Source organism: Pteropus medius, unplaced genomic scaffold (assembly GCF_902729225.1).
Source record: "Pteropus medius unplaced genomic scaffold, Ma_sr-lr_union100, whole genome shotgun sequence".
Lineage (NCBI taxonomy): Eukaryota > Metazoa > Chordata > Mammalia > Chiroptera > Pteropodidae > Pteropus > Pteropus medius.
The window spans coordinates 18,035,818-18,049,343 of NW_024340696.1; the positions used below are offsets into that span (position 1 = coordinate 18,035,818).

Sequence of the window (13,526 nt, forward strand, 5' to 3'; positions counted from 1 at the left end):
AGGGATGGGCAGGCCAGATGCCACCTTCAGGGACAGGTCCCTTAAACCATCAGGCTTCCAGGTCTCTCTGGGACCAGATGCCCTGGTCCCAGATGCTGTGTGCTTACTGGCCGGTCTGCTGCACTTAACCTTGTGAGAATGAGTGAGCCTTACTTATCAGACATTGTAGATAGAATCATTTGAGTTTTCCGTTTCTCTTTCTCCAAGAACAACATACCAATGTTACGTTATGTAAAAATGCTGCTGCTTACCGTCCTCATCTGGAAAAGGGGAAGAGCGATAACACTTCCCTTGCAGTGTGGGAGGAGGAAGAGTGAAGATCAAGTGTAAAGTGAGCTCCAGTGGATGGATAGCTCTTGTCCTTACCCCCTTCAGGTAACAAGAAAGTACTTCCAGACAGGGCAGAGGGGGAGCAAATGCAGGACAGTGCCCGCTGGTGACAGGGGGTCTCAGGTTCCCAGAGGCTACATAGTCAGTCTCCTTCTTGCTCAGCTGAGCATCGTGGCGGTGTCTGTCTCATGCAGGTTCTACTAGGAGGGCACAGGAGACCTTGGCTGGCACGTGCCATCTGCAGAAAAGTCTCAAAACCGATGGGAGGTGCAGATGTGGGGAGATGATTCCTAATGACAGTTGCGTTGAGAATAAACAGCTTCATGTACCTACTTATGGGTTGCTACATCCCCTTCACCTTGTCCCTTCCACCCTCCCCAGGCCACCAAGAGCTAATGGGCTCAGATGGGAGTTCCTTGCCACTGGATCTCTTGCGAGCAGGGCCAGCACCCACTGGGCTGTGCCCTTCCCTGAACAAAAATAAATCCCAATCTTTCTGAGGCTGTCACGACTCCCACCTCAGCCCCACTGTGACTCTGGGGTACGATTAGCAGGCCAATTCAGAGACTCATTATGGGAGCAGAGGGTGATGGGGCTGAATGACAGGGCGGGTGGTGCTGGGAAGTGCTCTCCCCCAGCGAGACAAGTGCAGGTGGAGAGAAGACACAGAGACAGGATGCTGCTTCATTAAGAGCGGCCCAGGGGATGGTTGAGATGCAGGACACAGCAGGAACGCCTCCTGAATGAGCCTTGGCTCCTCTCCCTCTCTCCCACCCCCACACCAACCCCCTGCGTTGCTAATTTAAAACAAAGCAAAACAAAGCCCTGGCTTTGCTTTGGAGCCATAAACTGCAGAGCTTTTATCTGTCAATGAGCCATGCATCAGCTGGCAGTGGCCCAGCCTGGATCCTGTGGCCTGGCATAGGTGTGGGGAGAGGGGCCTGAGCTGCCTCCAGGGTCTCACTGAGGATCCTGCCTCTTCTTGGGGCACAAGACCAAGAGTCTTTGTGGTCACAGGGCTCAGAAGGATGGCAGTTCCACCTAGGGGCCAGGAAGAGCTGTAGGGTGGATGCGGGGAGGAGGGAGAGAGAGAGAAAAAGGTGGTAGCAGGAGCTAGCCAGGAAAAAGCTCATCATGTCGGCTGATCGCCGACCTCCCTCCATCCATCCTTTCCTTGCTGCTTCTTCCAGGAAGACTCCCCAGCTCTCCTCCTTCTCTGAAATCCTATTGACTTGGTATTCTAGGATATCAAGGGACTCTAAAGCAGTGGTCTTCAATGTTGTCTAGAAACATAGTATATAAAATATGAGAAAGTCCAACTGTTATGAAGTAAGTAAATCTTAGCTTATGTCTGGTGTGTAGATCCCATCTGAGGAGAGAGGGAAGATTCTGAGAAGTATAACTTGAAACCTCTAATCACGGCCACTATAGTCTTACAGAAAGTAGCAAGCAGGTTCTATTTTACAGAATTCCTGCTTCCTCTGTTTATTGATTGATTGCTTATTCTGTGCCAGGTCCCATGGGAACACTTACGATTCATTAGTTCATCTAATCCCCAGCTCAAGCCAGTGAGGTGGACTACGATTGTCCACACTTGGCAGGTGAGTTCAGTTTGACTGTGAGGTCTATACATATTGTGAGGACCTGAAGGTGGGCCTGGAAAGATTGGCAACCAGGGGTCAGATGATAAAAGGCTCCATGTGTACGCAAAGGGAGGCCAGAAGAGAGACGTGGTACTCTACATTTATGAGCTCAGTCTTACAGCAAAGGAGAGAGTAGGTCAGAGGGAAATTCCTCAGCCACCGGCTGGCAGATCAGCCAGTAGTAGCCCATTTGTAGCCAGCCAACAGGCAATGATAAGGCTGAGCCCAGACAGGGCAGGGCAGGGGTGGTGGGATGGATGGAGAGTAAGGGATGATTTGAGAGACATGGGATGGGAGAGAAACAGTGATTGATAAATAGAGAGGAATCTTTGATGTGGGTGTCGATTATGCAGAGGTGCTGTGTTTGTGAAAATTCAGTAGGCTGCATACTCATGATGTGTGCTCTGCTGTGTATATGTTCTATTTTATATTAAAAACAGAATAGGAAATATCAGGCTAGAGATTAAAGTTTCTCAACTGGGCCTCATCTAGGACACCAAAGTTGCTCTCAGAATTTTTCTTGTAACCTGAGAGCTGCTTTCCCTCACATGATGCAGATCTGCTTTGTTTGGAAGAAAGAAGAGAAAAAAGATCTGAGTTCTGATCTGGACCTTGCAAAATGGGAGGACTTGGCTAATAATTATCACATTCACTGCCATTGATTAAGCTCTTACTATAGATCGTGAAGTCAAAGGCACACTTTATTTTTTAATATTTTAATGTCTCTGAAACCAAAATGCATCCTAGAAAAACTGACATGTCATAATTAATTAACTGTCAGTGTTTTCTTTCTTAGAAGTCCATAAAATAATGGCGTGATTATAATCCATGGAGTTTTACATTCAAGAAATAGGATATCGCATGGCGGGCTGTCTGCTAAGTCCTGTGCACACATTCCTCATGCAATTCTCACACATCTTATAAGTTACCAGCTATTGTTAACCCTGTTTCTCAGACGAGGAGTTGAGACGCGGATTAAGAAAGAAGGTCAATTGCCCAAGGTCGCAGAGGTAGTTAGAGGTGAACTCAGGATTTCAACCTGTGCCACTTCAAACTTGGGGATCTTTGTCGAAAGCAAGAACGAGTCTGGGGTCCAGAGGGTGGTAGCCTTTTCTTTCCACAGCCCAAGACAACCAGGTCAACAGCGACCACCATCGCCCAGCCACCATCCATCAGTGCTGCCTCTTGTCATCCATCCCCTGTCCCTCTGTTGGCCTAAACCCTGGGATTCTTTTCTCCTTCTCCGAGAGCGAGAGCGCTGAGTCTAACATCTGCAGTGACCTCCCTCCCCCATGGAGAGGAGGGGGCTGGAATGAGATCTCAGGGGAAAGAAGGAAGAAATTCCGAGCCCAGCTGGTTTCTCTCACACAATGCAGATTTGCTTAAATAGGAATTAGGATTAGTGCTGGATTTCGCTTCTCCTGGAAGACTGGTAATAAACTAATCTCCTCTCCTGCTGCAGGAAGGCAGAATTCCTCTGAAGACTGGAGACAGCTTCAGGCTCAGGAGTGCAAAACCTGGAAAGTAATTCTGTTATTGACAGGCCTACCCGCTCCACCTGACACGCAGCCCGCAGCTCCTTCCCGGTGTGGCCACGGCCTTTAATTTCGTTAATGTGTGACATTCACCCAGGCTGCGTGGCTGACAGGCACGCTTGACATTAATGCTTGTTCCTCGCGGTCCCCAGAGCTCATAAAAGCTCATTATCAGTTCTGAGCCGTAAATGTAGTTCCTGGCTCAGGTGGGCTGGAGTTCCTCAGAGATGCCCCCAGGCAGGGGAGCAGTGGCCATCTATGTGAGCCAAGAAATCAGCTCCTCCCTTTGTCCAGAGGACTTGGCCTCCCAGGCTACTGAGAGGGGACCAGAAAAGTCCTTCTGTAGATGGAACCCTGGGTTCCAATTTGCATCCAGGAAAAGGGGCTCCTTCTGCCCTGCTTCGTGAGGGGGATCGATCCAGCATTTGGGGATGACAGTCTGTCCGCATCTATTCGGAGGTGGAATGTGCGGAGCCCCCGCCCAGCCAGCCCGCTTCTAGGCATCCGGGCTTCGGAATTGCATAGGCACTGCCACGCAGAGGTGTGGGGGTCACTGCCACGCAGAGGTGTGGGGGTCACTGCCACGCAGAGGTGTGGGGGTCACTGCAGCAAGGCTGTGATTATACTGGCCAGAAACAGAGGTGCCCCACATATCCATGGTCGGGGAGGAAAATAAATTATGGTTCACATCTACTACAGGGGACTGTGCAGCTGTGAAGAAGACTCGAGATCTGCGAGGTCTCACAGCCGTGGGTAGACACACTATCCTTGATAAGTGGCGTCATAGAGCACGTGTGGTAGGGTCCCATTTGTGTAGTCACACCGTCTGTGTGTGGGCCCACATGGGCACATGCTTACACACATGCATGCACACGCGTATGTGATTACACAGAATGAGATCTAGAAGGTCACAGTACAAAGTCTTTGAAGTGGTTCTCTGTGTAAAATAGGATGCCTGGGTGAGGAAGAACTTTCATTTTTGTAGTTCAAAAATGAAAAAAAATACACACACACACACACACACACACATATACATGTATATGTATGTGTATGCATATTTATCAGGAATTCCTCCAATTGTAGCCTTAGTCTGGCTCAGGATGCATGAGGTCCCTTGGGCTGATGCTGACTGGGTGGATGTCTGGGGCAGAGAGAACCAAATAAACTGAGGTCGCATCCACCGACCAAGCCCTGTTCCCCTTCGGTTAGCAGGGGCTTTTGAGAACCTCTCCCGGGCGTGGGGTGCCCTGATGCTGGGATCCGTAGAGCGGAGCTGGAACTCATTGCTCTCCTGCTTGCACATCTCCTGCTGTGGAGGTGGCCCTTGCACTGGGCTTGACTTCCCAGGGTCCGAGTTCTAGTCATGGTTCTGCCCCATTGCAGTGGTATGACCTTGGGCAAGTTGTTTAACCCCTCTGAGTTCATGATCCTCATCCCTGAAGTGGTGGTACTTTCTCACGGGATTGCAGAGGGTGTCAGGATTATTGTCATAATTAGCTGAGACAACCTGAAACTTGATCAGGGCTTCCATTGTGCAGCCTGTTCATTGAGGGCAGACAGAGTAGGAAGGGATAAGTCGGGGAACTGGGCTCTCCCCTTTCTGCTATAAATTTTGCCTTTGTTTCTCAGCTGTGCATGTGAATAAGCTGGTTCCCCTAGAACTGGCCTAAGGTTTGCCTGGCAGGTATGTAACCTGGACATGGTGCATTGGATCCTTCTTTTGTGACCTAGGGACTCAGTCAAACTGACAGAGAAGGAGGAGGAGAGAGGCTGGACTTTGGCCCCTGCACTCTGGGCTGCATTGTTTTTCTCATCACCAGAGACACCCCTCCTCTTACTACTTATCTCTTCATGGATACCAGATCTTGAAAGTATTGTTTTGCCCAAAGAGCTTGCATTCATTAGACAATGATTAATTCTCTTTCGCATCCTCAAAATTACTCAGAAAGCCTTTTTTCTGCCTGAGGGAAATCGAGATCCCACACCAAGTTGATAATATTCTAGCTAGAAGCAAAGAAACGCATGGGATGTGATCAGCATGCTCGATGTCATCTCGTGTGGACATTGCACAAGCTACCAGGCTGATTTGGGAAGACTGAACACATGACCTGATCTGTAGGCACTGGGGACGCCATTCTGGGGGCCTGTGTGGGGCTAGGTGCTTAGTTCTGTCTTGCTGGCCTTAGGGACCCTGTCTGGCTTCTGTGTCTGCAGAGGTGGAAGGAGGGAGCAGACACCTCAGGGGGTGGGTGCACATCTGGAGTGCGGTGGCCCCCAGAAGCTGCACTGGCCCTTGCCTCTTAAAAACTTATTTCTCTCTCTTTTCCTTCTAGAGTTTATCCTGAAGCCACCATCAAAGAGAGACCTCAAGAGAATCTTGACAACCTTGAAGGGAAAGGCACCAGTTGAAAAAGGTATGATTTTGGCAACATGGTGGAGCGGCATCTCAACTCATTCAATGGGCCTTATCTCTTCTCTCCCTGCCCTCCAAACCCTCCCTTTCTGAGTGGGAGAACTCTCAGCTCGTGCTGGGGCGGGGTGGGGTGCAGGGCAGGGTGCAGGGCAGGTGAAGGGTGGCTTTAGTCTTGTCCCTGCTCCCAGGTGTTTGTTTAGGGATGGGGAACAAAGGTGAGGTGTGGAGAGAGAGAAGCCGAAGCTGAAGTGGGGTCTCATGAGTCTGGCTGCTGCTCGGTTCGGGGGGCTGTGGGTCAGAGTTGTTCCTGAGTCCATGCAGGGAGTGAGGGTTGAAGGACTGGAGGGAGTGAGCCCTCCAAGGGAAAGAAGAGATCTTGGGGACTCGTGGAGGGCTTGCCTGTGTCGATGACACCTCCCAGACCCCTGCCACACCCACTATAGTCCCACCTCAGGACTCTCTCTTTTTTTTCTTTTTTGGATAAATTTTGTATTCCATGATGGAATTGAGAATGGAAAAGCCCTGGTCAGCTTCTGGGGCTCTGGGAACGCCAGGACATGTGATGGGCTGAAGGCCTCATGGAAAGTTCCTGAATGGAGAGTCAGGACATCTGTCCTTTGGTCCAACCTGTGCTACCATCGTCCCTCTGAGTCCTTAGGAGCCATTTCCCTCTTTGGGCCTCATTTTCTCCTCTGTAAAGTGGGGCAGCGGTGCCTTCATGTCTTCAACTCCCGAGGTTCCAAGGCCAGGGCTGACCTGGAGGAAGCGAGGGTCGTGGTGGGACAGGGAGGCCCAGACGGAGGGGAGGCCCAGACGGAGGGGAGGCCCAGACGGAGGGGAGGCCCAGGGAAGGCTTTGAAGAGGAGAAGGGATTTGAAAGCTGCGAGATCTGGTTGCCAGTCCTGGGCAAAGGATGACTCAGCCCTTCGATGGAATAACTGTAGGGTCTGAAGGGCAAACGGACCTGGCTTTGAGTCCCAGCTAATCAGAAGAGTCAGATTAACCAGCATCGAGGTCTTCTCCATGCCACGCGCAGTGCTAAGCACACTCCCCGAACTGTCTCACTCAGTCTTCTCCACAGCCCTGCGACGTGGCATTCTTAGCACCTTCATTTTAGAGAAGAGAAAACCAGGTCTCAGAGAAGTTTAGTGACTTCCCCAGGGTCACACAGCAGTGAGTAACGTGGCTGAGATGCGAAGCCCTTGCCTGAACTACCCTACAGTTCTTATGTCCTTTGCTTACCAGCTTTGTGACTTAGAGCTTAAGTTAAAAAAAAACAAAACAAAAAAAAAACAAAAAAAAAACTTTAAGGCAAATTACCTCTCTGAAATTCCATTTCCTAAAAAGACATAAAAATGAGTTGTTTCTTTGACCTAGAATTTTTTTTTTAAATTTTGAGCTCTTCATGAAATCTCTGTGTGTCTTGGTTGTCTGATCTCTAAAATAAGAGCGTGACATCTGCCGTGGGGGTTTCTCGGGGAGAAGATGAACTTGCAGAAAGCTCCCGACACTGTTCCTCCCTACGTCCCCTCCCTGCCTGCCTCCCCTCCCCTGCGGCTGCTCTGAGAGTGGGTGGGGTGTACAACTGTAAAGTCAAGTGCTGCACCAGCTACCTTATGGCATCTGCAATTTCGATTGCCTCTGGTGCTCGTGGTTGGGAAGCACTTGATCACTTTCTTAGACACTGATCTGATGTTCTGGTCTCCCAGATCCTCCTCTCAATTTTGGATTGTGCTGCTGGCTGGCTGGGATATTTCAGGCTGGAGTCCCAGGCAGGGTATTTGGCTCCCAGAGCTTCTAGCCAGGCTGAGGCCCGAGGGGACAGTGGCACAGGAGCGGCAAGGCCGGGGGCCTGCGTGGGCTCTCTCGCCCTCGTTAGCATCTGTATCCTGCAGCTACAGGATACAGCGCCTGGGCCCGGGTCTTAATTGTGAGCCTCCTGGCAGTGGCCGCCCTGATCCCACAGGAAGCTATTGCCTTATCACAAAGCCAGGATCTTGCGTGGTTTTCTTAATCAGGGGAAGGCTCTGAAGCGAGTTGGAAAAAGCTTAACTTCTCCAGGACCTTTCTGCTACGGATGCTTCTCTAATCAGAGGAAGCCATGGGCTTGGGTGAATGCGGGGAAAGAATCCCTTTAGGTACCAAAAAAAGCAGCAAGAGTGGATTGCTGTTGTTCCTGAGTTACCTTTGGGGTCGGTGGGGGAGGGTTTCCAAGGGAGCAGAGTGATTAAGCCTCGCCCCTCTTGTTAGACAGGAAACAGATAAACCTTATAGAGTCGCAGGAGAAATACAAAGATGACCATAAGTCCACAGGCAGCCGGGCATTGTTGTGGGAGACATTTGCTGGGGTTTGGGAGCCAGACTGGTGGAAGCTGAATCCCAGCTCTGCTGTTTGACTCCGAGGGAGAGATTTGATCCCCAAGAGCCTCAGTTTTCTTATCTATAAAATGGGGAAACAGCATGCGCCTCACTGGGTGGTCATGAGGGTGAGGAAAGCGCCAGCAGATATACCTGTTTGCTTTGAACGATGGCGGCCCCTGGAATGACGTGGCCTCCCAAGGTGACCTCCTTGAGGAGGCTTGGAATCTTGGGATGTGAGAGCTGGGTGTTTGTGACCAAACAGTAAGGTTACCCTGGAGACACATACCTCCTTCCGTGCCTGGTCTAAAAAAGGGTTGAGTGTAGGGCCTGGGTTGTGTCAGCTTTCTGCTCTGACACTCCTGGCGTGTGGGGCCACCTCGGTGTGAACATTCCTTCCCAGCCTTTATCCCACGATTTACACTTCGCCCTGATGGTCTTTACTGGGCCCTTTTTGTGGATAATCGCTGACCCTCCCCACATCCCAAGAAGCAGGTATTCATAAGTTCTTTAGAGGTGAGGACAACTGGGATTCAGAGAAGTTATAAATTACTCCAGGCTTTACCTCTAAAAAGCAGCAAATTTAGGACACAAATGCAGGGCTCTTACCCCAAGGACAGTGTGTTTACCATAGCACCCCACAGAACCCACGGTGCCCACATAGCACCCCTCCACACCTCCAGAGGCATGCATCACAGCTGCGCCCCACAGTACCATGGCGGCTTCCCACAGTGACAATGACAGCACCCGCACATCTACTGTGGCTCCCCACAGTGCCCAGAGAGGCCCCCCACAGTGCCCAGAGAGGCCCCCATGGTGTCCTTGAGGCACCCCACAAGACTCAGCATCACCCCATGGCACTCATGCCACACTGCATGCTTAGAATGAGACCGGCTGTGTCCTCGGTGGCACTCTTCCCATGTTCTCCACCTAGCCTTTTATAGAGTTTGGAGCTCAGGCGGAAAGGGAAGTCCCTTGATATCTAGCTCTCAGCGAGCCCTCTGCAGCAGGCTGAGCTAGCAAGTGAAGGCAATTTCTGTGAAGCATCAGGGTCTTCCTCCTGCTGAGATCTGACAGCGGGAAGCAGGTGGCAGGGAGTGAGTGATGGAGGCCCGGCTGCCCCAGGAGAACCTGTAACCCAGGCTTCGTCTTAATCTATTTTTTTCTTTTGCTGTTTGTGCCTTTGGCATCATATCTAAGAATCCATTGTCAAATCTAAGGTCATGAAGATTTAGCCCTGTGTTTTCTTCTAAGAGTTTTCTGGTTTTAGCTCTTATATTTAGGCCACTGCTCCATTCTGAGTTACTGTTTGTATTTGGGATGTGGAAGGGGTCTGGTTTCATTCTTTAGAATGTGATTATCCAGTTATTCCAGCACCACTTGTTGAAAACACTATTCTTTCCCCCATTGAATAGTCTTGACACCTTTGTTGAAAATCAGTTGGCCAGGGATGTATACGTTTGTTTCTGGACTCTCAATTCCATTTCATCATATGTCTGTCCCGATGCGAGTACCATGCTGGTTTAATTACTATAGCTTTATGTGTAACTTTTGGAGGAAGATTACTATATTTTAAAGCTCCCCAGGTGATTGCGATGTGCAACCAAGGTTAAGCACTACTGGTTTTTAGAGGGAGGTGAGGCACTGTTAGTGGGGCTGGTTGGGAGCTAGAATGATCCAGGGAAGCGTGGGGTAAGAGGATGTAGCCCTAAAGCAAAGCTGCAGTCATGGTGGTGAAAAAGCCATGAGGGAGTTGACAGAGGCTGGTGAGAGGGACATCCTGATCCTCCCTCACGCTGGGAAGGCCTTGGGGATGCAAAAGGATGAGAACAGAGGCCAGTGGTCTAGGTGAGCTTCGCTAACCTTCTACCCACCCCCAGGGTGATTTGGAGGAAGACCTGTCAGGTCCCAGTCACAGCTCTGCTCTACTGTGTGACCTCAGGCAAGTTGTTCGACCTCTCTGAGCACCCTCAGTGCCTCCATAAGGTAGCTTAGTGTTCTCTGCTATTCTCAGGGTCAAACAAATCTAAAGGGCTTAAAGGCAACTAAATGCTTGGCAGAATCTCTGCCCCAAAGTTCCTGCCAGGTGGCTGTCAGTATCTGCTTAATCACCACCAGGGATCTGAGGTTCATGGCCTCCATTGCAGTCTGTGCTGCCTTGGGCTGCCTTGGGCTGGGTCTGATGGTCAGTGTCTCCCTGCTGAGCTGAAATCTACTTGTTCTTGTACCCTCTGCATCGCCCCCTTTCCTTCCAGGCTGTTCTCCTGCGTCTGCACCTCTCGTCTTCTTCTCCGCCATCTGAAAGGTCATAGTTACCTCTCTCTCCCTCTGAGGATGCAGTCCAGGTGCTCTCCTGGCTTCTTGCTCACCCTTCTCTGTACAGACTCTGGCCTGAACGTGACACTTTCACAGTCCAGAACTCAGAGCCAAGGCCGGAGCTCCAGCTGTGTTCTGACCCCAGCCTAGGCGGGTGGGACCATCACCTCCCTCAGTCTAGACCTTTTACTTCTATTCATGCAGTAAGATGCTGTTGCGGTCCAGTAATTTCCCCCTCCCCTCCAATCCTGGTTGGATTCAAGCTCCCAGTTTTTCATTAACCAGGTAGGAAAGAGATTCACTGTTGCTAAGTACGTTGCAATTTCCATCTGGTATTTATAAATTATAAAGCATTTTAATGCAGGAGGGAGAGCATAGCTTTGGCACTAGATGAATTTCAGGGCTATTTTGTAGCTAGTTATTCGCTTTGGGCAAATGAACTCAGTTTACTCTCCCATTAGATGAAGAGAGTCGTGGCAGTTGTAGACTTCATGGTCAAGATAAAATGAGATGATGGATGTCAGATGTGTCACTCACTTCCCAGGAAGAAAGGAATCAACATTCTGGAAAGTGATGGGTATCATTACCATTATCATCCAAACGCTGCCCTTCATTTTTCTCCATTTCTGACAGGTGAGGTGCAAACCCTGAGTTTAAGCACAGGAAGGGGCAGCAGCCCCCAGGCCTCATCTCCCCTCCTGGCTTCCCCCTCACTCTGTCTGGTCCATGTCTGTGAAGGGGCAGGATGACAGGTTCTCACCACCTCAGTTTCCTGCTCACTCAGCCCAACTTCTGCTAGAACTTTCTGGCCTCAGGCCAGCCCTGAGTCCACATGTGACTCATGATAGCTTTCTGGTCCTTTTCTTCCTTCTTGGATATTTTCCATCTCAAACCTTTTTCTTCTTTTCTTTTTCAAATTGTTTTAAATTTATCCAAAAAGGTTCATCCCAGGGCTACATATCTGTCAATCTTGATGGGAGGCTAAGCTGGTGGAGTGGTCCCCTCAGAGATGCCACATCTCCCTGGCACGGTTGGAGGTGAGGGCAAGTCCAGGAGACCCATTTGCTCTGTGGGGTGACCATTCCTTGACATCATAGAGTGAAAATAAGAAGTCTCCATTTCCTCATCAAAAGAATGAGAAAATTGTTGCTTTTTTCTTTATGCAGCAAAAATTATCAGAAAGTCCTCTTAAGAGACTTTATTACGGTTTTTTAATGACAAGTACCCGCATTGTGATTCACAGTGGAAGAACTTTCAAATAGCCAGGGGTGGCAAAGAGGGACAGAATAGGAACCCCATTTTCAGATGCCATGTCAACATCAGAGAGGAGAAGTGACTTGCCCGAGGTCACATAGCTATGGAATGGTAGAGATGGCCCTACCATTCTGACCTGGAGTAGTGGTGGTTCTGCCCTACCCAGATGCTTCTTTTATTAGTTAAAAGTATAAATAATATATTTTAATTAATAGCCCAGAAATAAAGGAAAAAGTCTAAATCCGCTGGCAGTGCCGCTTCGTTAGCTGTGACAGTTTATGACCTGCACGTAGCTGCTGATGCGAGAAGAAATGACCGATGCCATTCCTTGTGCTTTGAGGTTGCCAAGATGTCTCCTTTATGGGGTTATGGGCAGGGCCATGTTGTGAAAGAAAAGCATTGTGGGATCACGGAAGGATACTGGGTTCTGAACTTTGCAGGCCTTTTTTTTTTTTAATTGACATTTTTTTAGAGCAGTTTTAGGTTCACAGCAAAACTGAGGGGAAAGTGCAGAGTTCTCGTAGTCTCCCTGCCCCCACACGCATAATGCAGCCTACCCCACTACTGGCATCTCCCACCACGGTGGTTGCCTGTATTGCAGTCAGTGAACCTGCACCGACACATCATCGTCACTCAAAGTCTATAGTTTACATCATGGTTCACTGTTGATGATATGCCCCTTTTGCAGGTGTTGACAAATGTATAATGACACGTATCCACCATTAGAGTATCATACAGATAGTTTCACTGCCCTAAAAATTCTCCATGCTCTGCCAATTCAACCTTCCCTCCCTCCCAAGCCCTGGCAATCGCTGATCTTTTTACTGTCTCTTTGCTTTGCCTTTTCCAGAATGTCATATAGTTGGAATCATACAGAACGTGGCCTTTCAGAGTGGTTTCTTGCACTTAGTAAGATGCATGTAAGTTTCCTCCATGTCTTTTCATGACTTGATAACTCTTCTTTTCCAGTTTTTTATTGTGGTAAAATATACATAACAAAATTTACTGTCTTAACCATTTTTAAGTGTACGGTTAAGTGATATTAAGTACATTTCTTTTATTAAGTAGCTATCACCACTATTCATCTCTAGAACTCTTTTTATCTTGCAAAACTAAAACTCTATACCCATTAAACAGGGACTCCCTATTCCTCTCTTTTCCCAGCCCCTGGCAACCACCGTTGTACTTTCTGTCTATGATTTTTGTTACCCTAAGTAACAAAAATTATAATTATATAATTGGAAGCCTACGGTATTTGTTTGTAACTGGCTTAGCATAATGTCTTCAAGGTTTATCATGTTGCAGCATATGTCAGAATTTCCTTCCTTTTTAAGGCTGAATAATATTCCTTTATATGTGTAAACTACATTTTGCTTACCTTCATCTTCATTTGCTTACCTTCATCTTCATCTTCATTTTGCTTACATTCATCTGTCAATGAAAACTTGGGTTGCTTCATGTTTTAGTTGTTGTAAATAATGCTGCTAAGCTCATTTCTTTTCAATGCTGAATAATATCCCATTATCTGGATGTATCACAATTTGTCCATTCACCTACCAAAGGATATCTGGGCTGCTTCTAAGTTTTGACAATTATGACTAAAGCTGCTCTAAATATTTGTGTGCAGGTTTTTGTGTGGACATAAATGTTCACCTCATTTGAATAAATACCAAGAAG

At 48.7% G+C, this 13,526-nt stretch overlaps 1 protein-coding gene across 4 annotated transcripts in view; it reads left to right on the top strand.

Moving 5' to 3' along the window:
* Nucleotides 1-13,526, top strand: part of TSPAN18 (tetraspanin 18) — a 175,591-nt gene that overhangs the window by 24,092 nt on the left and 137,973 nt on the right. For 3 of the 4 annotated variants that reach the window (XM_039867595.1, XM_039867619.1, XM_039867608.1), the window contains exon 2: nucleotides 5,842-5,922. The gene's annotated coding sequence lies outside the window, so the exon portion shown is untranslated. Of the gene's footprint in view, nucleotides 1-1,844; nucleotides 1,932-5,841; nucleotides 5,923-13,526 lie in introns of all 4 variants that reach the window. The other variant, XM_039867600.1, reaches the window with a different exon arrangement.